The sequence below is a fragment of the Strix uralensis genome, chromosome 2 (assembly GCF_047716275.1).
Source record: "Strix uralensis isolate ZFMK-TIS-50842 chromosome 2, bStrUra1, whole genome shotgun sequence".
NCBI lineage: Eukaryota > Metazoa > Chordata > Aves > Strigiformes > Strigidae > Strix > Strix uralensis.
Genome location: NC_133973.1, coordinates 12,156,851 through 12,183,022, shown reverse-complemented (window position 1 = coordinate 12,183,022; position 26,172 = coordinate 12,156,851).

Genomic DNA, 26,172 nt, shown 5'->3' with positions numbered 1-26,172 from the left:
GGCCTTTCTCTAAATGTGAATTTTACTGGAAGACAAATATATTCATCAACATGCTTTTATCATTAAATAGCACCTTTATTCTATATTTTATGAACACGGGTGTGTACATATGTCAAAACATTTATGTTCAGTTTCAACATACACATCACACATGCAGATTTTCTTTTAGACCCTCCTCAAAGCTTTGCTGGATTTGTTCAAAGAAAAAACTGTATTTGAAAGACATCTCTAATAGTACAGGGATAACGTGACTTTCATGACTTTCTGTAGCATTTCCACCTTCTGGTTGGATTCATGTCTCAGAAGAATGAGAAAGCAAACGGCTTTCAAAATAAGTCCCCTGCCCCTCTTCCATAACCCTGTAGAGAATCAATAAATTCTTGAGGCATTCTGGCCCACCACATTTATTTCCACTTCCCTGTTACAACTGACACCACAGGTCTTGGGAGATGGCTCTGTCCTCCAAAAGCAGCAGCACACCACCTAACTACATGCACAGCTCTCTACATGCAAATTAAACAGATGCCTGAGAGATAACAAATGCCAACTTCCCTTTCTTTCTCGCCCATAACCCTAGCAAAGCCATCCTCAGGGTCCAGGTGGGCTTGTTCAGGGACACCACCACTGTTGCTGAAAAGATCCATCGCCCGTGATATTTCATTACTGGCTACAAGTCCCCATCTGTTTCACCAGTCAGTAGTGCCTGTGCCTCTTCCTTAATTTGTTACATGCCTTGCGACAGCAATGAACAACACAGTACAGAGCTGCTCTCCCTGACTGCATGGAGGGGATGGGAAGGCAGAACCGAGAGCAGATTAGGTTTTGTTCAATTAGGTTTTGTTCCCTGGCACCTGAGCAAAGGGAGGAATAGTAAGAAAGCTCAGTGCTAAACTATGGGCCGTTACTTTGTACACAATGGGAAAAGTTTTGAACTTCAAGACTGACAAATGAAGATATAAATATCTCTTCAGGAGGCCAGTCTAGTACCTGGCTAGTGGGGAAGCAAACAAAGGAAAAGAACCTCACACTACCAACAGCATTTTTTGTTCGTAGCACACTCCTTAATCCAAATGCCCCTGTTCCCTGTGGAGCTCTACATTACCTTTTAAACTGACAGTCCTTTCCACACTGCTGCTGCTGTGCTAACAGGCACATTCTTAGGAGACCCTGATATTGCAGGGAGGTGACCCACACTGCTTGTTATCAGTTGCTTACACCGTACATTGAATGCACTATTGTAGGAAGAACAGTGTTCCAACCATCAAAGCCCCCTGGTTAAAATGTCTTAGAAACAAAGTCCACCTTAGAAGATTTGAAAAAAGGCTTGTAATTCTGCAATTTTACATGCAAAGTTACACAAAACTGTATCAGGAGCAGACTCACAGGATGCAACACAACTCTGCTTACAACCAGGACAAAGATCCCATGGACATTATGTATTCAGGAAGAAACATTAGAGGCATGAGTACCATGGAAGGGGACAGAACGATACTGGAAATGCTTCTACCTGCATGTGGGCATTATCATGTCAGCATTGCCTACTGCTTGAATCATGCCACAGCTAAGGAAGGATTTTATTTACAGACACATAAATAAACTGATATATTTTATTTCCTTTTAACAAAAAACCCCCAACTTTTAAGGGATTATAAAACACTGACATTGAAATTCCAGAAGTGAAATTGTTTGCAACAACAGTAATTGTAATTACTAAGGCTGTGCAAATCTTGGCAATTGAAGAATAAAGAAGTCTCTTGAAAGACAGTAATAACATCAGTCACAGAGAAAGTATGGCTGTGGACCAGCACACAGGCCACACAGTTGCAGCCCAACTAACTGTATTCCAACAGCCCTGGCCCATTTTACAGGATTTACTAGCAGTGAAACACTTGCAGATACTGAGTTGTTAGTGTATAGAAGAACACATACACATTGTCAGCACACTACATAGGAATATTTAATATTAGGCTTTCTTTTATACATCAAAGATCCTTGATGGAGTATTACCCAACTTCAGCCAGGCTATGAATACTGCTGTAAAAAAATTACTGACGAGAGTAACATGAAACAGAATAGCTTGAAATAATTACCACAAAAATCTAACACAAAGAATACTACTAGTGGAAGATTTACTGACTCTACATCTCTAAGTAATCCAACACTTCCAAAGGAAGAAGCCCGAGTCTATTTAGTGCTGAAAACAGGACAGAGCTAGGAAAATACAGAACCGTGTTAATCTTTTGCTGTAATTGGGTTGGGGTTTTTTTGCAAAATTAATACAGACCTAATTGAACAATTGAAAGGAACATGCATTTAATGTGCAAAACGTGGTTAGTTGCTGGCAATTCTTTTGGATGCCACTGTCAGGTCTCTTTTCATGCATAGTTGTTTACACTTATTTCATTGTAAATCATTACATTATATCTGAACAGTACCTACGGTTTTATTTCACAGTCCAGCACTCATCAGCATGGACAGAGGGCTCTCTCCTCCCAGCAGCACAGCTTACATACAGCCAAGACAACTCACAAACGTGCTGCCTGGTGACCCAGCTCCTACAGCTCACTTAGAAACATCCGTACAATAGTGTGACAAGACTATCTTAAAAACAGACTATCATAAACACCCCTACACAAGCACTTCGTCTTTTCACTTCAGAGCTACTGGCCACTGCCTGTTCCACTAAAGACCTCCTCAGAGGCCGGTGAAGACAGATGGCCCTCTCTCATCTCCCAGGCAAGAGCTTAGCAAGCCAGCACCACGATTTCATGCTTCGTGGCCCATCAGGCACACCTCTCTTGTGCTAGTGTTCTTGATATTTTTTCCTTCCCAGCATTACATCAGATACAGTGGCTCAAGTTGGTTGGCAGATCATTCTATCTCCTCCACCCGACTCCAAGCAGCATAGGTGCTGCCTGGGAGTACGCCAGCAGGAGAGGGCATATGCAAAATTCCACCATGCTGTGAAGATCCGAGTCACTGCTCCACAAGATGCTAAAGCTGGTGTAAGGGGGAAGGACAGAAGGATAGACAGCAGGAAGGAGCATAGTAGAGTCCTCTTCTGGTCAGACAGTGTAAACATAGACCCAGGTAGAGGGCCAAATAGCACTTTGATATATTTTTCTTCTAAGAGTACAGGGTACTTGAAAAACAGATCAGAGGGAGAAAACAAGAGAATCCCTCTTCCTCAGCTCACCAAGTTCAACACTTGGCAAACTACATTCCCAAGGTGGGTAGCAAGAAAATGCAGCAGAAGATTTCATGTCAGCTTGCCACCTTACCCTTGAAGATAGCTCCAAAGAGTCATGACAGCAGCATCTGAGCCTCTCAGATATAGGAAATACTGACTGTGCAGCAGATCCAAAACTGCCCAAGTTCTGAAATCTTAGTGACCCCTTGGTTTATGTGTTAGTTCTGCCCCTCCTCCTGCTTCCACAATAAATTTCTCCACCGTACTTCAGAAAGTCATGAACAATACAGCCTTTTGTCTCACCTCCTCTGAATTGCATTGCTATGGCAAATTACATTTATGGACATTCACTCTATTTCAAGAATTTTCATCTACAAAACACGATGTTGACATTTTGGGGTTTTTTTGGTGGAGCAGAGGGAGAAACAAAAGCAAGCAAAGTATTCCAGCTGCTGTTTATTTTCTTCTAATTACTTCCCAGATCAAATCACTTTCCTGGATGCTAGCTAATATATTACTTCCTTCTTTATTTCAGCTTAGCATCAATAATTGTCTAACTACCACAGATTTTGACACATGGGCAGAAAGAAAATGTTGTTATGATTAAATCAGGAGATACATAAGTGAGAAGGAACTGTCAATAAGTAGACTTAGGAATTCCCCCCCCCCCCCCCCCTTTCTTAACTTAAAACTTCTCAAGCTGTCTGCAAACCTCTTAGTACTTTACGCTGGGGCAAAGAAGATGGAGGAGTTGGAACAGATGAGCTTTGTTGCAGATTTCTGTTTCATGGTAGTTGGGAGACAACTGAGAATCATTTCCATTACTGAAAAGATGAGTAATGCCACAATGCTCAATCCAGGAAAAAAAAAAAAAAAAAACAAAACAAAACCAAAAAAAAAACCCAACCCAAAAAAAACCACTCTAAGAGGACAGCTTCATTATAAGGACATTGCTATTCTTTCCTTCACAGTTTGGAAAGGACAAAATGTCATAATCTTGTGTTTGACACACTGTCTTTTTTTTTATCTTTAAACAAACACCTTTGGTTTTTAAAAATTATCATTATGTACAGAATTCAGAAACGCTAATCATTAGATAAAAAATAAAGAAGAAAACAGATAATGGAGTGAAATAAGCTGGAAGGAGATTCATTTGGGGAATTAATTTACAATGCCAAAAATATAATTGCCAACTGATTAACACATTTTTTTCTCCCTCTTATGGGCATTTATTTTTAATTTATTAATTTCAATGCTCATTATACCTTGATTACACTCTCTTTTGGAAGGAAATAAGATTTGAAGTGGTTTCTATTTTTTCCCTGTTTTATTGTTTCCATACAGTAATTGTGAGTATGTCATGTACTTGAATCTGTTTGTACTTTCTCTCACTTGAGGTTCTATTTTGAGTTGACTGTATTTGGGGGGACCAAACATGTTTAAGGGCACTTGCTTGCAAATCAATCACTGAATGATAAGAGCTAATTTAAAGTGGTACTAGCGTCTGCTCTAGGCTGCAGTGTCCTTGTGGCATTGCCAATGCTCTGTGCAGAGCAAGAAAGGAGCAAATACAAAGGTTACCCATAAAATGTTCTAAAGTTGTAGGCTGATTTCTAAAAAAGAAAGGTAATTTTCCTGCTCTGTAGAAATACTGCCCTGTCCTAGGTCAGTCCCATCTCTCATATCTACCAGCACTTCTATAAAGCCCGTCATTGTTATTGCCATGAAGCAAATTAAGAAAATGTGAGGACTACTAGGCAAGACAATCTAGTTTATTGGTTCCATTATTTTGAGCAAGCTGCCTACGGTTTTGTTTATATTCCAATCATCTGGAAACACTCTGGCACCCTACCGAGTACTGCAACAAGATCTGTTAAAGGGTGGACAAGCCTCTCAGGCAGCAGAGATAAACAAAGTTCCAGACTTTTAGAAACTTACTATCTACTGCAGAACCGTCTATATGCAGTTTTGTAAACTGTAATAAAAGCATGACAATTCAAGTTACACTAACCAGAAACAAGAATCATAGGACCACAGAATCATTTAGGTTGGAAAAGACCTTTAAAATCATTGAGTCCAACTGTAAACATAAAACTGCTAAGTCTCACTAAACCATGTCCCTAAGTGCCCCATCTACACATCTTTTAAATACCTCCAGGATTGATGAGAAAGAAGCCGCATTATTATTTGCCATAGACCAACATCCTCACATACAGACATATCTCTACTATAGCTCTGCTGATGTGCGTCACTGAAGCACCAGAACTTATTTAAAGATGAAACTTTTCATTTATTTGGAGACAGCCCTTGCAAGTTCTAGAGAAAACCTGCATTGCCCTTTAGTTTCTAGTGTGGGTCTTTGAGAACAGAGGACAGATATCATGATCATCTTTGTGTCCCCATGTGCAGCTCACAGAACTCAGGGCTGGTATGGAAAGGGTATCAGCTGTCAACATGAACGTTTCCTTTCCCCACACTACCCCACAGAATAGTGGTTGCCTTTGTGCAATCACAACTGCCACTAATATTCAGACCTTACAGGTCAGCTCCACAAGGAACTGTGACCTTAAGTACAAGAGATCTCTGACTTTTTAAGGCTTTTTTTTTTTTTTAAAGTAGAAAGCAAGCATTCTACTAACCTGAATTCCAGTTTTCACATTTTCAAACTTCTCAAGAGAATCAGCAAGATATCATACACGCTTTTAAAGAAGAAAGTTGAACTTCTCACAAAACAACATGCTTTAGACCTGAGGCTTTGTTAAAACACTGAACATGGCGAGACTTAAAGTAAAATTATGAGCCAGTAATCTTGCTTATGTCTTTAACTCTGAGTTCCTAAATTCATTATATTTTATGGCAGCTATTATACCTCTGGATTATTCTTACTATTTATATAAATAGCTAGGCTTTGCTGGAATCTGGCTAAATTGTTTGCCTCAATAATATCTTAAGGCAGCAAGGTCCATAGGTTAATTGCATGCTTAGCAAAGAAGCAGTGCCTCTCAAGTAGCTATTTGCTTATTTCTGCATTTTGGTTTGGCTTTTTTTGAGAGTAAGGAAGAGTACCTGGTTTCAGCACTATGCCTGCAGTTATTCTTTTGAGACAGAATTAGCAGAAAGTATCACAATTATTTTCTTAATAGCAGAGATTATTTACAGATAGAGATACTACAGCAAATATGACTTCAGCTATAATCTCTCATGTTGTCTATGGTTTTCAGTGGATAAAAAAGGCTATAGTTAGGGATGTATTTAAGGCACTAGAAATTCAGAGCCTGCTACAGAAATCATAAGTGAGATCTTGGCTGTATAAAACCAACATGAGTTCTGCCGTTAACTTCATTTCACCAGGATTTCCTTCACCTCATTAGTTTCTACCTTTGAAGTCTATTCTATAGCAACTATCAATTCACTCAAAAGGACCATAACTCACAAAGTTCAGACGAAGGTTTAAAATGTACATAGGTGACACATAAACCCAAGTCCCGTTATCAAAAATAATGTAGGAGTTGAGTTTTTCAAGGTAATCTGGTGCACAGATGCCTGTCCAGAATCAGATTTTCCAACCTGGATTTGTAGTTTAGGTGCCGGATTGCAATGGATGTTCTCACCTATGCCATTTACTTTAGTGGTTTTTTCCCTTCACCTGTATTACATATTTGACATTTATATACCTTTAAAAATATAGCCCTTGAGAGGAATACCGGGTACTGAATAAGTCATACACCATGCCTAGACTAAGGCTGCTATTACAAGCTTAGTTACAATAACAACATTATGTTGCACAGCAAAGAGTTCCAAGAGTACCATGGACTTATGTGGACCAACAAATCTGCAGATTTGCAGCCACACAGGAAAATCAGCTATGAGTAAAACAAGACAGACTGGTAAAAGAACAGTTTTAGTAATACAATTCCATCCCACTGGGGTTTTTATTGGCAAAACACACATCAGTCAAGGCTCATTTGTCTGGGAGTACAGAACTAGCTCTAAGACTAACTAATCAATTTAAGTCTGTACTAATGGACCCACTGGGCTTTCAAGTGCTCTTGGAAGAGGGAGCAAAGCTCTGAAGACATTTATAGTATTGAAAACAAACCTCATCTTCAAACCCTACTGAAACAGGCACCCAAAGCTGTATGTCCATATCAACCAGCCTTACACTTCAAAGATAGTCCTGCTCTAAGGCCGACTGTCAAAAACTCAGGCCTCTTTCCACTTTTTTGATGATCTATAAAGAAGGTGAAAATGCAAATTGTCATACAAGGGGGAACAAATCAAATCTCTTTCCTCAGGGGAGGCCATCAAGAGACTCTCTTCAGCAACACCTAACACGTACCTGCATAGCTGTGAGTTACAACTCTTACCAGCAATAATCTTCCCTCCTTTTCATTTTCTTCCATGCAATGGACCCACTTCTATCCTTACTCTTTAAAGCACTCTGTACGGTTGATTTAGCTCTTTCCTCCTCTCACTGTAGCTGCTTTATAAAAAGATGTTATTGAGAAAGGAAACGTATGTGGGTGGGAGAATGAATACATAATTATTATTGTTATTATTGTCATTTTTGTGTGGAAAAAAGATGTAGAATTTGGCATTCTGAAATTTGAAATACAAGACTTAGATAAGATACATAGCTCAAAGAGATTATTCTATTCCATTCCGATATCCATTACCCAATCATACAGCCTCTTTGGTCTAAATAATTTTAATTAAGCAATTCTACCTTCTGTAGTAGCCATTACCAGAAGATAATTGACTGCATTGGTAATGAAGCTTTCTGAGGGTGCTAAACAAACAGCAAGGTTAATTATCTGGCAGTAATGCTTGTTATGGAAGTGCAACACTGGCCAACTAAGTTTCCTGTTCTCCTGCAGTACCCTTTCAGTAAATCAATGTAATATCCGTGGCTATATATTGCCTTACTGCCGTAGCAGCATTCAGCAACGGAAACAGGAAGCCACCAACTGGTCAGGAGTGCATGGAAACCAATACACAGAAATGATGACTTTTTATTAAATGTATTTTAGTCAACTACTGAGATTTATTAATTATTTTTTCTTCCCCTTCAAACTGAAGAATGAATTTTTAAACTCTGTGTTTATGTACCAGGTACATCTGACAGCAGAGATGTATTTCAATTATAGAAAGCATCCAGAAGTTTATATTACCCATTATATAATCCCAGAGTGGATCTGATTTTATTTTTTTTTTCACTCAGCTTCTGTTTTCACCTTTTTTTCCCTCTTGGCAATAAATCCACTCGCACTGAATTAATTGGACAGATCACATCTGAATTTTGTTTTCTGGATTTAAATACAAAGTGTTGGCAGTTCATGTATTTAATTCTATATCACTCAAAATTAATAGTGACCTATGTGTTTCTCTGCAGGTAAAAGGTTATTTTAGATTCATGACAATGTTGATTTTTTTCAGTACTAAAAATAAATGTACCAAGTCAAGTTTATTTGACTTTTAACTTTGGAAAATGTCAAAAGTTAGTTTTACTTTAGGAGTTGGTTTATCTGGGAATTTTTTTGCTAAGACAGATTCCCAGCTTTATAGCTGAAAGTGTATGCAAATGTGATATCTTGATTCCCAGGACCACAAGGCTATTCCCACCCTAATTTCAGCATCTCAAAAGCAAAACAGGATGTCTTTATGTCAGTTTTCAAAAAAAAAAACCCAGATGTAGCTGCTCTCTGAGAACAACCAAATACCATGCACTGGCATTTAGACATAGAAACATCTATACAGCATTTTGCAGTGTTGGTTGTTTAAGGTTTTTTTGCCACTCACTACCCTTACCTGACTTGTATGAAATTCAGACATTTGCATAAAGGTGTTAGATATGTGCAAATTCTATTTGTTAATAGTAGCTCAGCTGTTTTACATAAATCCAATTGCCAGTTACAGGTGGAAGAACTTCAGCAGCCATTAATGGTACATCATTTCAGCAACAACACTTTCACATGAATATCTTGCTAAGAATTCTCCAATGAGTACACATTACAGTGGGTTCTGTGGTACTTTCTGGGTCGGGACTATCACAGAGCTAACCCTTCTTCCAGTGCCTTGCTATTTCTCTCTTATGCGTGGTTAGGGAAAGGGAAGTGTACCTGAACAGAAATACAGAAAACTACTTTGCATTAAAACAAAATGCTTACAGCCCTTTTCAAAGATAAAGTGGTTTACCAGTAATTATAGTTCTTCAAGAGCATTGCTGTTCCTTACATACACTTACAGGACACTTTTTTAAGGCCACAGACCTCTGATGAATTGTGAATAATCTATGTCTTTGAATTGATTTACGCATCTTCCTGAACGAATCCATCTAGTGAACAGAGCCCCTCAAGAAGATCCACTGGCAGTTCTGCCAAGCAAGGATCACAGAATCACTTTCTCCAAGTCTGAAAGTGCCAGACTTATCTCGTATAGGGACAGAAATTATTCCAGTGTCAAGTCAGCCCTTGATTTATTGAGATTTAAGTTTGCAGGAACTCCAAGAACTCATCCATAATTGCTGAACCAAGGACAGTGCTTCTTGCTAATGAAGACAGAGCCATCTCACTGCTCCAAATGTACCCTTGTAGACCCTAAAAAACAACTGATATGCAGGCGAATGGCCATTCCTATATAGCAGCATAAAGAGACATGAAACAGTTTTCAAGATCATGACTAAGGACCTGGAGACAAGTAACATACTGAAAAGTTCAGCAACAAAAGTTATCTGAAATTATGCTAAGTACTTTTTCATTTTTACTCCTCTGTAGTCAGGTGGTGACCTCTTCAGGGTAAGTACCACTGTTTTTCTTGTCTGGCCTCAGAATGCCTGATTCAAGAGGCCTTCAGCCCTGACTGGAAGCATGAATTTCACAACAATACAAACACAAAAAAGAATAGAAAATAAACTTAGGAGGTAAGTTGAGAGCAAAGAGTCTTCCAGAAATCATCTATATGTAGACAAAGACCCATTAAGAAAGGATGAAATGTTTTCTCTAGGTGTTAAATTTAATTGTATCTAGGAGTAACCCAGAAATTCTCATGAATTCAGACTGAATTTGGGAAAGAGTTCTAAGAGGGGAAAAGAAAAAAGACAAAGAAGTAGTAACTACTTTTAAACACCATAATGTTTCATTTTACTCCTTCTGGAACAAGGCATTTCTTTTTAGAAAGGCTGAAGCACCATAAACATTTTTAAAAGATCACAGAATCATAGAATGGTTTGTGTTGGAAGGGACCGTGAAGATCATCTAGTAATCTCAAAATAAGCCAATACTTCAATTTGCTGTTAAAAAGAAAAAAGGGCAAAAAAAGTTATTTATCTGAAGAGCCAATCTCCCTTCCTAGAGGACAATCTAAATCCGTTCTCTCTCATACCAGCAACCCCAAAGGCAGGGTATTATTGGTATGAAAGCTCAGATTAGTCCTGCTTTGTTGTTGTCGCTCATTTTTATGATTTCCTCACTCTATTTTGTGAAGCTTTGAGTTCCCTCATCACTTTAGCTACAGAGGTCTTTTCCAAGGTTTACTGCAGCCTTTGAAAGTGCTCTCATGCTCTCAAATCTTGTCCCAAAGATCCCCATAATTTGTGATCAGATACTTTTATAATGACTCAAGTGGTCCAGATTTTGACCTAATCATCTGCTGTATTAGGTAGCTTCTTTGAGCCCCATGTTTCATCTCAGCTTCAGCAGTGGCTGTGAAGGGGAACTGTGCTTGTGAACAGAGAATGGTCTCTCAAAACATGCTCTATTCAACTACTGAATAGCTACTGAGCTCCAAACTCAACACTTAGCCCACCAAGAGAGTGACCATAGCTTTGGTCTGTTGCTCAGTGTGATATATCTGACCAAATATTATATTCTACAATATATAGTCCTAGCTAATGTTTGAGGTTTCCCCTTTTGACTGAAGGGGAGAAATGCACATTCTGGTACCATCCATATCACACTAATTTGGACATTTAAAACAGATCAGTTGAATCCCACCCTAAAAGTGGTTTTTCATCTCCACTGGCTGCAGAGGGAGAACAGGTGCTTTGCTCATACAACCAAAGTTAGGTTAGATGAATCCATCCCACCTGCTACAGTGCCATGGGAAGAGAATAGAGGAAGAGAACAAGGAAGGACAGCGAAAGAGGGCGGCAGAGCGTTGTCTTCAGTCAAGACAGCAAGGCTCCAGTCAGAACTACGGTGATTACCTCTATGCTTTCATCTTCATCGTCTCTTTCACTTTCTCAATTTGTGTTGTTTTTTCCCCTTGTCTCATTCTCTTTTCTTTTAAACTTTTTCTGTTAGAGCCTGCCTAGCCCCTCAGTCAATTTCCTTGAAGCCTGTCACATCACTGTACCCTTCAGCATTTGATTCAGAACAGAATACATTTCGTACAAGGCCTCTCCAAAGGCATGTCAACTGTCACTTCCACAGAGTTCACTCATGATGACTGAAGTGCTTGAGAAAACAAACAATATCTTCAGCTCTGCTCTTAAAACATGAATATGAAATTTGTTGGTTCCAATAAAAATTACAATAGCTTGTCCATAAAGAGATAGCTGCAAGGGCAGGTGTGATTCTAGCAATACAGAGAGGGTTTTGGTGAAAAAAGAAAAAAACTTTGGCAGTTTGGAGACAGCTCTGGCATGCTCTCAGTTGCAGAAGGTGGTTTGTTTGAACGTTACTGAGACATATCTTAAAGCCTTGGATCTGCAAAAGTGGGTCAGAAATATTGCAGCACTTCTCTGGGACATAAGCTCCTGCACAGAGGCAGGACATAGAGAAGCAAGTGAGATAAAGCTACCCAAACTTCTCTTCCTAGCTAATAGAATATTAATTTACAGTAGATGCTTAAAACAGTCCTTCATCTGCCTGTCTTCTACTTCTATCTGGCAATATTTCTACACCGAATTTTGGCAACAGGATAGGAAAATGTTTAGATGGCTGAAGCCCAAGTTGTTAAACTATAGATGAGGTAGTAAAAAACAGGTGGCTTTCCAGATGCCCATTACTTGTAAAAAGTTTCCTGTCTGCTCTATCCATACAATGAGCTGTCCCCAGGTCCTTTTTTTGCCCAGTTAGTCTCTCTTGCAAACATGCATACAGAGGCACTCCTCCCTCTTTCTTACAACACTAGCTCACATCTATGCAGCTGTCTCCAAAGTCGTATGTTTTGTGCTGACAATATGCTCTTGCCCAAAGGAAAGTTAGGTCCAAAGCTAAGCCTAGAAAAAGCATGGAAAAACCTAGAACTGGCCATTTCACTGTTTCAAAGGACATGGATGACAGATTTTTAAGCCAGAAAGGGCTGTTGGAGCACATGATCCAACCTTTGGCACATTAGACTCCACTGTGTTTCATTCAGCCATCTCATCTTTCAAATCATGGACTGCAAACACCACCCTGGTAATCAGCCATGTCTTCCAATGCCAAAGGAAGGTGTGGGAGAGGGTGTGAAGTTAGAATGCAAAGTCAGATCCCAGACTCAAGAAAAGGCTCTGTTGGTCTGTTTGGATAATTGGACTAGAAATGGGTCCCCACCTCCAGCCACCAGAGTACAAATGACTACTTGCAGTTGTGAGATACAGCAAGCCAGGATGTTTTGCATCCAAGAGGTCCCCAGTGCCATGGTGATGGATGAGCTGTAAACAAACACTTCAAGTAACATCAGTGTTGGCTGACTTTGAGCTGAATGGGGAAGGAGGAGGATCAAAACGTGTACTGTTGTATTCAGCAATGATTTCAGCACATCCTTGGAAAAGATAATTGGGGTGGAAGAGACTGATTGCCAAGGGGACTAACATCCAAAAAGCTGATGTGGCTTGTTCATAGACTCTCTCAAACCATAAAGCTACCAACAGCAAATGGGTTAAGCCACTTAAGAGTGGGAGATGGATAGGGGAGAAAAGAACAAAGGGGAAGGATGAAACATGAAGCTGCTGCTTCCTATTTGCCACTCTGCTGAGCACAGGTATCACAGGAACTGACACCACTCAACCTCACTTCAGCAGCAGCAAGAGAGCTCACTAAGGGTTTTATACCAACATAGGCATAAAAATCTCCAAAGCAAGTTCAAGGTACTGGTGATAAAACAGATACATCACTTAAAGCTTTTTGCTGTGATGTTGAACAAGCAATACCCAAGAACCGTTCTATCCTTCAACTTTCCCCAAGAAGAGGTATAATGAAGCAAGAGACGAGATAGACAAGGAGAACACAGGAATTGAACATTCTGGCAAAGCAAGGCAGAGGACTCCTGTATGAATAGCATACAGAACAATATGAGAACGAAGGTCTAAAGTTCCTGATGGGAAAACCCTGTAGGAAAATAAAGTAACGTCTGTTTTGTTGGCATTAGGTATCAGAGAAAATGCTAAAAACGTTACTGCCAAGCAAACTAAAACAAAGAAAAATAAAGCAAGCCAAAACAAACATTCTAGGCTTTTTCTATTGACAAACTTTAATGTTGTCTGCAAAATATACAATAAACAAAATATGGGACTATAGACTGGCTGGATGCTGGTTTCTCTCCAAACAACACACAGATAAGCTTCCCTGGTTTAGGACATTTCATCCTCACACTAACATCCTGAAGATCACCATGGAAAGAAAGGTCATCTTCATACACACATTATACTAAATGACACCTTTCCTTTCCCCACATCTCAGAAATCAGGAAACACTAGGAAAATGTGACGTTTCCTTTACCAAAAATAAGCGCAATTCACTTTTGGAATCTCAGGTCTTAATGCAAAGGAAATAGCAATGAATATGTTAAGGTCCCAATGCATCTAGAGATATAAGTATTAAAATACTTTTCAGATACTTAGCCCCTTCGAAGTTAATGGGACCACTTAAGCATTTCTAAATGCTTTAGACCTTGCAAAACCAAGGTCCATAGCTCTAAGGTCAGGGGTGTTATTTGACTGACCTGCACACAAACACAGCGCAAACACTTCCACCAGACTGGTATTCCCAAAGAGAGAGAAATACATTCCCCTGCCATCTGCTGAGAACAGAAAACTCAGATTGCTGCAGCACATGACAGCACCAAATGGAACCACATAAGTGCCAGAATGAATGGCAGCCACTTTGGAGATTTGGGAATACTTAAATGTGTTTCATGTAAGGCAAGATGAGGAGACAGACACACAAAGACAGGAAACTAGCACACTTGATACTTTTTCTTAAGCTTCATCAGAGAACCATGTATTGCAGTCAATTATAGAAACAAAGCAAAGGGAAAACAACAGCCCAGGGGTGAAAATACATGTATTAAAACTATTACTTCCCTGCAGGATGATGAGAAATATCTTTTGATGTGACTGTCAGAAAACAGCTAGGAAAACAAAGCATCTCTACAGCTGTCAGGAAGGTTGAAAATAATGCCTGTGGATACTTCTTAAAAGGGTGTTTTAATACTGGGATAAGGCAAATGATGAAGTGTTTAACATTCAAATTGAATTATACCTATTGCAAAACATCAGTTTGCTCAAATCAGAAATCAGTTGCCCCCAGCCTCAGAAGGCAGAACATCTGGGCAGCAGCAGCAGGACAAGCCAAAGTGCCAGCCAAGGCCAGAGTCTGCAGCCTCTGCTAGGAACAGGACACTGCCCCAGTCACTACTGTGCACTTAACCTGACAGCTCTGAGCAAATGGTGTCCTTTTTTCTCATGGATGGATGTGGCATAAAAGGGAAAAAAGAAAAGAAAAGGTCACACCTCCCAAAATTCCACATCATAATTAAAAAGTAAAAAAAGACAAGTCTTTTCCAAAACAAAGAAAGAATTGAAAGGGAAGATGTTTATTCTTTTGGCCAACCACATTCATTTAGATTCATGGTATCTTTTGACTCCTGTAATTTCACCATATGCTGGACACATCTGAAAAGATTTACTTTTCAAAGTCTCGAAAAAAAGAAGGTCTGCACAATACTATGCATTTTTCTGGATTTTCACACTGACTGGACCACTTCTTATTTGACAAGAGGGAAGATATCTGTTGGAGAGAAAACACAGTGCATCTCTTTAACATATAGTCAAGTATCTAGATAAGAAACATCAACCTATGACTGACCACATGCATACATGTCTCAATCCTTATGTATGTTTGGTGATCCCCAAACTGTGAATACGCAAACAAGAATAAGACCTATTTTTCATCAGTAAACATGCTGCATAGGCTGATGTGCTGTCCTCATTAAACCTGTGTAAAAGGCTGTGGGGGGAAAACATGCTGCAATCAGTCTAGATTACAATAAAACATTGATATTATCTCTGTGTTCTAAAACACAGAGAAGTCTTCTTTGAAAACATGCAGTATAGAAAAGAGGAAGAAAGAAAAGAAAAATGCCTAACACTTTGAATTGCAGCTTTCATTAAATTTGGAAGAAGTAACCTAAGTCAAGCCTAAGAGAATGCTGTAAATCAATTCTGGCAGGACACTGGAATGCAAGTAATTGCTATTCTTGTTGCTGCATATTGTCTATATTTCATTTCTAAATCTAGTAAATTTGAGCCCAACACAGTTTTGAGCTTTGTGACAAAGTGATGATTATGATCTTCCCACTAGCTCTTGCTTCCCCCAAGTTACTTGCTTTCCCTACACCACTCCACAAATTCAGCTTCTTATGGTCTGTTAATCATAAAAAGGAGAACAAGTCTGCTAGAGACGCTGCCTCATAGCAGAGGTCCCAAACTGTTTGGACCATGGACCATTGTCAAGTTTTTTTTCAGAGCTTAATACAGCCTCACCAACAACTACTTTAAATTGCAAATCCAAACTGATCTACTGAGGAAAGATAAAAATATTATTTTCTTCATGGCTCACTAAGCATAGGAAATTCCTGCTCATAGTTACTTGCTACCAGCTTTCCTTCCCCCTTCACGCAAGAATGGGATAAAATGCTAAATTCTGGTAATTCTGGAGATAGAAATCTCCAGTTAAGGGATAGGAGAGAGGGAAAGATGAGCCATTGAGAACAGACAGTGCAGGAAATAGCAGAAAGGAAGGTGGTTCTCATTTAATAGCTGAGCTCTGGGAGAATCCTAAGCATGTTGGTGCCCAGAGGCAGAGACCAGTATGGAACAAGCTGCCAAGCCCAGTGCGCATTTCACTGAGTGCAGTGAAACACTGCTCTAGAAGTAGAGAAACTCATTACCAACTACGGTGCCTGGTAAAGTTACTGGCTAGGCTAAGGAATTTCAGAAGGTTACTATACCACTAGTAGGGCAGGCATCTGCCATCTCTCCAGATATTCTAATTCTGAGCTGCAGATTATTTCATTGCCTTTGGAGGTCTGAACCCACATGACAAAAGAATACAGCAAAAATGAGGAACTGCTTATTTCAATTTGCCAAAATCACAACCTCCAACATTTGCAGTTATGAAACTGCCTTGATCTTCAACAATATCTCAGAATTCAGCCCTTTTAATAAAACAAGTACTTTCCTACCATTAAGCAATAATTTTCAGATGTCCCCATTTTACTGAAAATGTAAATAAGGAAATATCTTTTCATACGAAGCACATATTTATTTGATAAATAGTATCTTGTCTTCAAGATGAGAGGAAGAGTTGGTGAACAGCTATTTGTCTATCAAGTAGACTTCATTCAACCAGCTTTGGGTATTTCAGAAGAAAAGGTTAGAATTATCAGTGATCATTAACATGTCTTTAATGAAAATGAATTATTGCTGTATTGGCAATATAATTAAGTTCTCAGTAACTCTTCTACTGAAATTAAACATCCTGATTTTAACAATATTTTCTTTTGGACTGAAAAGGAATGCAAAATAGACTATGCAGAATATTTAGTAAACAATTGGGGTTTCTGATTTCTCTCATTTCATTTATAAAAAAGGCTGGGTACAAAGGAATTACGCTGTTTTAGAAAAGTTGAGTCACAAGGATGGGGTTTTTTTAATAATCACCTAAGAGTATCTGTCAAGTAAGTGAAGAATTGGCCATTTAAGTACAGTGAAACACTGGCTTTTTTGCACATTATTCTGAATGCAACCTAACATGCTTGTGTAACAACTCAAGCCAATAGAATTAGTCTCATAAACCTGAATGGACCTTTCATCAGAGTACAGGAGTACAAAGATTATATATAAAATATTTAAGCATGAAAAGTTTCAATAAATTAACGGAAAAAAATAAGAAAAATAAAATAAATTATTCCATTGACATGAATAGAGGCAAGATTTCATCCCCAAATTCTACCATGTCTGTAATATCTCTCAGCCTTTTAGACTGAAGCTTCGCCTCTCATTTATGCCCAAAGGCTTTCTGCTAGCCATTGCTTCTTTCAAGAACGTATGTCATTTCTCACATTTTACCCTGACAAACTCATCAATGACTGGGCTCTGTTTCAGAACTCTGCCTCCTCCTTTTTGTACTCACTCTCATAAAGAGGCAACATCTACTTTTGCCAACAACACTCACAGTTTGCTATCAGATACGTAAATCATAGTTCTTTCCATGCATAAATTAGAAAACACAGACAGTAAAACAATGGCAAAATATTTACACAAAAAAACCTAACCATTTTTAAATGAAATGCTACAAATACTCCTATTTAACTCCTTGCCTTATTCCAGTATGATTATCTGAACATTGACAAAGAGCAAATCTGCACTTCTTTAAACAGTGCTTTGCTCAACGCTGTATATAGTTACTGATCCTCTTTTAAATGTGCCAGTATTGAGGGATTTGAGGTCAGGTGAGTCTTAATCCTTACCGTTCTCTGGGAATAAAACAGAAGGTAACCAACTGTGGTGGCAACACAGAGAACATCTATGAGGAAACCCAGCATTTTTTCAGATTCATCATCTAAATAACTATGGAAATATGTGGCACATTAAAATCTATGACAAAAGTTGAGTTTTATTCTAAGCAGTTTACACTTGAAGAATTTCCCTGGATGTTCAGAACACTCAGAAAATAAAAATTATGTTCAGAATTTCAAGGTCAAGCTTAGACAGCCCACACTATGGACCAGGCACAAAAAGTTGAGACGAGCACTGTGCATGGGTTGTTGGACAGATTGTACCCAGATTATACTGTGTCGGTACTCAAGAGACATAGCAACAAACTGTTATCACCTTGATAAAAAGTCATGTACTATTCCAGGTGAAACCTGCTATGGATTTCACCTTCCAAACACAGACCAGGTAACTACATGCCTCTTTTTATGTACTAGCCAGCAGAACAGGCCAAACACAGTGGTGGCAGGCATATTACTACGTTAAGATGATGAAGCCCTGGTAAAAGAGCAAATATAATCTCCAGACATTAAGTAACTATCATCAAATTATTCACTGAGTCAAGGTGCCTGTGAAAATAATACATGCTGCACCATGCAGCAAAGGCGGAGCATCCCACATACCTTACAATCATTTCAACCTCAGGCTATGTTTTAAAGACAGAAAGGTCAGTCACTCATCTGGCTCGGTGCTGAAATCAATGGAGCAATCCTGATTGACGCTAGCTGAGGGTCCTGCTAATGAAGACAGGGAAGTTTTCTGATTTACTTTTACCTGGGGAGCTGCCCTAAGAACTAGTCTTTTACAATTTAATGACAATGGATATGCATATTCTGTTACTACCATATAACATTAAACTGATGGCATCACTCTCCCAGTTGGCCACTCAAACAGTGCTGGAGGACACTGTAACAATGCAGCACATTTCAGACTGCAGGGCTGAACACACCGTTACATTGCAGTTGCTGCTATTAAAATATTATGCCTGAAATTAATGCATTACACCTTTCAGACTAATGTTCTCTAAATCAGACTGAATTTATCCAGGGGTATTTTTAGGCAAAAATACATTCTCACAAGCAATGTAATGATCAGCACTTTTCCCCCAGATGCTCTAATATGGAATAAAGCCTATGCAGTAATTAATATTTATGACGTGAATGAGTTCCTGTTAAACCCTAAATCACAAATATATGGGATTCGAACTATAAAAATGCAAACCTAAACCAATATAATAAAAAGACATTTACATACATATTAATAGTGAACTTTGGTCAAGTTGTTATATATTGGTTTAGCAAACTCAAAATTAATAATCATGCAGGTCTACAAACTTACATATTGATCAATGTGATTTCTAGATTAGCCATATACAACAGAGGAAGTTTCTTTTAATACATTAGGGCACCTTTGAAACTTGATCAGCAGAAACTTGATCTTATGCCCTTCAGTTGCCAACACTACCTTGTTTCCACTCATGAGCTCTTTCCCCTGTTGGAATTCAGAGAAAGCATTAGGCACAGAAGGAAGCTCTTTGCAAGATGAACTGATATGTTATTCAACCTGTGTCCTAGGAAGAGATAGTTTTACCCATTATTAAAAATTAAAACAACATACACTGTTCCTGCAACATACATTCTGTATATATCAAGTAGTTGAAGAAGAGTAAATAATATTTTTTATGCAGTGCTTTTTATCATGAGATCTTGAATTGCTTTATGAAAATTGCTGTTTTACATATAAGCCATTAATAAAAAATTAAATGATTACAAATCTTCATATGGTGACTGATGCTAAAAATGCTTCAGCATCAGATAGAAGCTATGGGATTCAGCAACATGAGACATTTATTTAAGAGCTCCTATATGAATTCAGCAGGCACTCAAGCCTGAAAATGTTTGCTTTCATAAGGGCATAAAAGGATTCAAAAGAAATGTGAACTATTTCAAACTAAATCTAGTAATGTCTCCTCAAAACATTATTAATGTTTTATTAGCATTTGTTACTTCCTCCTACTTTCCAGATGGCACGGTGCAGAGCACCCTGCATAATGCCATCAACATCTTTCTTGAAACACAGATGGAATGCTACAAGGTATGCCACAACTGACTGGCTCCTTGAATGGACATGTTTGTTTCCTTGATAGAGTACAAAAAAATTGAGAAGAAGTCTTTCTCCCTCTCTTTTTTTTTTTCCTCACTACTCAAGAAGCTGCTCTAAATCTGTTCAAGATAGGAGGATAGGAATGGGAGAGGATGAAACATGCACTTTCCCCTTCTCTTCAAGCAGAGACTGCTGGTGGAAGTGCTAGACTGCTAGTTCAAAGGACCATTGTTCTCCGTTCATCTAGAGCTTGGCTCAGCATAACTACAGCCAAAAGAAGCAGAAAGAGAATCAGCAGCAGCGTGTGCTAAGGTGCCAATAAGCAGGAAACATAAACTACAGGGTAGTATTCTCCATAATAAATCCCAGCACCTCTTCTAAGGCTAGCTGCAAAGACTCCAAAGCATGGTAATGCACAGAACACCAGTTCATTTTACATACACCAACAATTTGCCATCATATATAATCACATTTTGTTCCAATACTGAAGGCGTTCTACTAGAGGCTATTTGACTTCACATCTCTCCCACCTTTTGAGCATCAGGAAAAGCAGAGTTGCTTGACAAAGTTGCAGGTAGAGTGGAATTTTAAACTGAACAAAGAACACATCAGCAAGCTACAAGTAAATAATTTAGCTCTGGGCCTGAGGCATTACCTTTTATTCAAAGAGGCATAATTGATAAAGAACACTAGCGGACTCATTTACAAAATGTTAACTATGCAATAGCAGAACATCCTGTTACAAAGCAAGATAATTATTTTACACACTAGAACCTCAAAAGTAAATAGATGAATGCACAGAATCTTAAATTATGTTAGCAGATTAATGGGCAGATGAAAGATATTTGAGGCAATGTAATCCCTCCAAAATGTTGCTGCATTAACTCAAAACTTCTCTGCTGCACTGGAGAACCTCAATGGGATCCTGTTTAACATCTTCATTACTGATCTGGATGATGGGGCAGAGTGTACCCTCAGCAAATTTGCAGATGACACAAAACTGGGAGGAATCGCTGATATGCCAGAGGCTTGTGCTGCCATCCAGAGGGACCTTCAGAGGCTGAATAAACGGGCTGACAGGAACCTCACAGAGTTTAACAAGGACAAGTACAAAGTCCTGCACCTGAAGAATAAACCCATGCACCAGTATGGGCTGGGGGCCACCCAGCTGGAAAGCAGCTTGGCAGAAAAGGAGCTGGTGTTCTGGTAGACACCAAGTTGGACATGAACCAGCAGTGCGTCCTTGTGGCAAAGACGGCTAATGGTATCCTGGGCTGCATTAGGCAAAGTATTGCCAGCAGGCTGAGGGAGGTGACCTTTCCCCTCTACTTGGTACTGGTGAGGCCACCCCTGGTGTGCTGTGTCCAGTTCCTGACTCCCCAGTACGAGAGAGAGATGGAGCTACTGGAGAAAGTCCAGCGAAGGGCCACAAAAATTATAAAGGTGCTGGAGCACGTCTCCTGGGAGGAAAGGCTGAGAGAGCTGGGACTGTTCAGCCCAGAGAAGACGAAGCTCAGGAGGGATCTCATCAGTGTGTACAAAGACCTGAAGGGAGGCTGCAGAGAGGACGGAGCCAGGCTCCTCTCAGTGATGTCCAGTGACAGGACCAGAGGCCATGGCCACAAACTGAAACACAGGAGGTTCCCTCTGAACATCAGGAAACACTTTTTTCCTGTGAGGGTGACTGAGCACTGGCATGGGTTGCCCAGAGAGGTTGCGGAGTGTCCCTCCCAGGAGGTATACAAAAGCTGTCGGGACACAGTCCTGGGCAACTAGCTGTAGATGGCCCTGCTTGTGCAGGGAGGTTGGACAAGATGACCTCCAGAGGTCCCTTCCAACCTCAACCATTTTGTGATTCAGTGGTATAGAACCCATTCCTGCTCCATATAGAAAAGCAGCTCTATTCTAGGCATGTGTTCAAGTAATAGCCTACACTGAAAACTGTATTACCTATGTCTCTCATCTGCATCTTCCTCTGATTCTGTCGTTATAGAAGACAGTGTGGTGTTCCTACAGCACTTAGCTTTTCAGTTGTCTTCTTTAAATTAGTAAGGTAGGTAATTACTAAATACTTCTGCCTTCCTCCCCTCTCTGTCCCAGCTGTAAAACTTGGTGACCTGTTTCTTCCACTGAAAATGCTCTTGGACACCTTCGCAAAGTAACTAAGTGAGCATCAGGTCTGTAAGATGTTGTTTAGAGACAAAACTTTTCTTTGCAGTGCTTGTAGCTCTTCACCACTATGTGCTTGTTGGTGCTGCTGAAAAATAACTCTGCAGATCCGAGATATATCACCACTTGTCTGTCTAAAAAATAGGATGTTTACTCTGCCAGGAACCGCATGGCTGACCAGGAATTAATTTGGAATCATTTCCTGGACTAGGCTGAGGAAAAAGACAAGCAGGACTAATGTACAGAAGCATAATTAATCACAGTTAATTGAATCTTTATTTATTTATTTATTTTAATGTGGTTTATAGCTCTCAGTTAAAGATACGTGAATTAGCATTTTATTTTTTGTTTTGTTCAGACAGTTTCTGCCTCTTTATTCCCTCATGGTGGTGTTCCTATAATGTAAGACCTTCATTTCAGCCTGCTAAATGCAAGTGAAGAAGATCTCTTGTATAGTTGTTCTGTGATAAAGAAAGCAGAAATAAAATTAAAACACACACAAATATTCTCTTATGAGAACATGCTCTGTTGAACTGTTGAGGATGATGAAAGGCAGCAGGGCTTGGCATAGAAGTAACTGTGGAGGAGGCCAGTCCATGCCTCTAACATCTATTCTTGACATCAAAGATACGCTGGGGAAGCAGAGAGAGCATGAAGGGGGAAACAGGAGCTCTATTTCACTACCCTAATCTAATAAGGATGCATCTACCAGGGACATAATTCAGAGCTTCTCACTAAGAGCACCAAGGAACTCAGGGGCCATCTGTCAGCACTGGTTAACAGCTCTCCAGGGCTGTCTCTCACATAGCAGAGCGTCTGGCCAACTGGCCTTTATTTTTTGCTAAAGTAACCTCATCAAAATCTTTTAATTGCTCTCTACAAAACTGCTGTTGTCACTGAGAACAAAACTCTGTCACTGAGACTGGCCAATCTAGTCGAACCTCAAATAGAAAAACAGAGAAGAACTTCATTTTCAACAATAGCAGTCACATAAGTTTAAAACTACCTAAGTGGAAATTCATGACCAAAACACCCACCCACACATGGCTTTTCCATCCCCTCACTACTCTCTCCCCATAGGAAAGATGCACTATGATAGACACAGTTCCTACCCAGCCTGCCCACGAAGACAAAACATGCCATATGGTGGATCAGCTCAACGATACGCTTAAAGAGAGACCAGTAATACTCAAGTCTAACATTTGCTATTGGATACAGCAGCACAGGGATCTCAGCTGTATCTTCTATAACAGTAAGAAGCTAAAAGAAAAGCATTTTCATGGTAGGATGGTTGAATTCCAAGCACACCATACTTGACAGTGGTCTTTATGGTGCCTCCTAATGAAATACTGGTCTGAAGTACTAATGCACAGTTTAAGTGTTTTACCATAGATTGACTTGCACACAATGTGCATGCTCAGACTTGCACATGGTTCTCTATAGGTGAATGAACATACAACCCACATCTCAGCTTTAAGGGAATAAAGCCATCCCGAATGGGACTGATTCCAGCCACCAAAGATGAATGAGACCCATCGTATTATGCCTAAATTCAAGAACCCTGCACCAAGCTTAGATAACTGGGGTTGGCACTGAGGAGGTACACAGATGGGAGGAATCCTCCCCCACCATCTGGAAGATTTGTTACACCTGTAGCAGCAGCTGCTTTGATGCACACAAAAATACACATATCCTCCCCTTCAGAACAAGGAAAACAAAGGTCTCGGCAATGGCAAAACTTCCAGGTTTACTTATATTATTGGTGCCTATTCTCTTCCTGTGAGTCTGGTCCAATGCAGGAGCATAAACCCCTGCCTTACTTCCTGTAACTAAGCTCGTTGAAAATGGAGCTGCTGAGTGAGTGGAGAATTAGCCTAGGGAGGAGGGAGAAGTACAGTTATCTGTGCACTGGATAAAGCTTGGCAGATAATGAAAACACATACCCATGCAAATTGTAGGTGTTTTCTTAAACCAAGAAAACACTGTGATTTCATGCATTCAAACTGATTTGATTCTAAAACATTAAAGAAATCTTCTTAGACGTTTTGGCTTAATACTGCTGAAAATATCAATATGATATAAAATATGCATTATGAAATACAGATACATGTACATACATAGGAGTATATTAAAGTTGAGATAGTTTCTCATATAGAAAGTCAAAACAAAACATAAGAAAGCATAACCAAAAATATTCTGATTTGAATCATTTTGCATTTTTGAGGTGACAGATTAATAAACTGATACCCATACATCCTCACTGTCAAAAACAGATTTCTCAAAAACTCATTCATCAGCAAGTTTGGGCCAAGCTCACTATGCAGTATCATGCTAGATTAAATCCTGTGACAGCAACAACTCCAATCAGTTTAAAAGAAAGAAAAAAAAAAAAAAAGAAAAAAAATCAAAGTAGTACCTTTCACCAAAAATTACTTTGAGGAAAGTGAGTCAAAAAGCCTAACCAGCTACTGCTCTGCAGCTGAGCCAGGATAATCGCCCTGACTCTGCTCCTTCATGCCTTGAAGCAAAGCAAACACAAGAGCTTTTGAACTACTTTGAAATAAACTCAGTTGCTTTTCATTGTATGTCCATATGCTAAGAATAGAACATTTTTGTGCAGTTTGGGAATTCTGTGCTAGAAAATGACTGGCACCAAGTTAGGATGACATAGAAACCAATAAAAGTTATGGGCAGAGAGCTCATGAAAGTACCACATAGGCAGCAAAATGCATACCAGTTATTCTTGCTCATATCCCTAGACACAGCTGTTCATCACTGGGGATTACTAAAGCTATGACAGCATTAGACAGAGATTGACAGCTGTCTGTTGTATAACTAAAAGCAGAAAGCCAGCATGTGTTTTGTTGGCTTCCAGCTGAGAGGAGTAAACAAACAAGCCAAAGGAGTGTACAATCATTAGAGTATGGATTATGATTGACTGAAGCTGTGTGAAACTTCTGCAGAGAAAACCCCAAACAAGCCTGTATTGCCTTCATGATGCCTAGTTTAATTTTAAACTGGAAATTCAGATTATGCTTACTAAAATATTCATAAAACTGGGCTAAGCTAGAGAACAAGACTGGCCTGAGTTATTGCTTCAAATTTGAACTGTGTTTAGGTTCATCAGGGCTACATAGATTTTCAGATCAAACAAATCCAAATTTACCCTTGGAGTTTTACATTGATTTTTTTTTTTCCTGTTTGTTTTACCTGAGTTTTACAAGGAGTCTGAATAAAGACCAAACAAGAGGAGATGTTTATAAATCTCTATCAGTATCTGCATTGCTCCACTGAGAAAACACTGGTAGCTTTGGCACAGCTAAGAGTCACCTGCCCTCCCACACACAAGGGACTCAGTCATACTTTCCTTTTCAGAACAATACCATCCAGACACTGGCCTACAATGAAGCAAATTTGGGAAAAAAAAATATATATCAATGTGTATTTAAGTATTACTGTAAATCTCATTTGAGGTGTAGCTTAATGGGGCTTGATTTCCTCTCATGATTGCTATCCCAAGTGAAAGAGATTGGGAATCTTCCTCTACTAGAAAAGCCTTTCTCCCACTTGATCTCCCACAACTTTGAAGGAGCCTCAGCAGTTTAGTCATACAAGGATTATGACAGTGAATATTCTTCGCCTCCCACAACCTTCAACATACTTACTCTGTTCCCTGCAAGACAGTCTGAATATCTGCTGGAGGGAAGAGAGATATTTGTTTGCATTTGGTGGGCTTATTTTGAGACTAACCTTAACTCTTATCAGCCTTGGTTTTATATTTAGTTTTGGCATAAATGTAATATCTCCTAATGACTAATACCTACTGTCATGGTTTAAACCTGGCCAGCAGGCAGACTCTAGACATGGCCTTGTCTCCACTGTGGGATTACCGCAGATACAAGTGTAAACTTTTCTAAACCAACAAGTCTTTGCACTCAAGCACAATTTA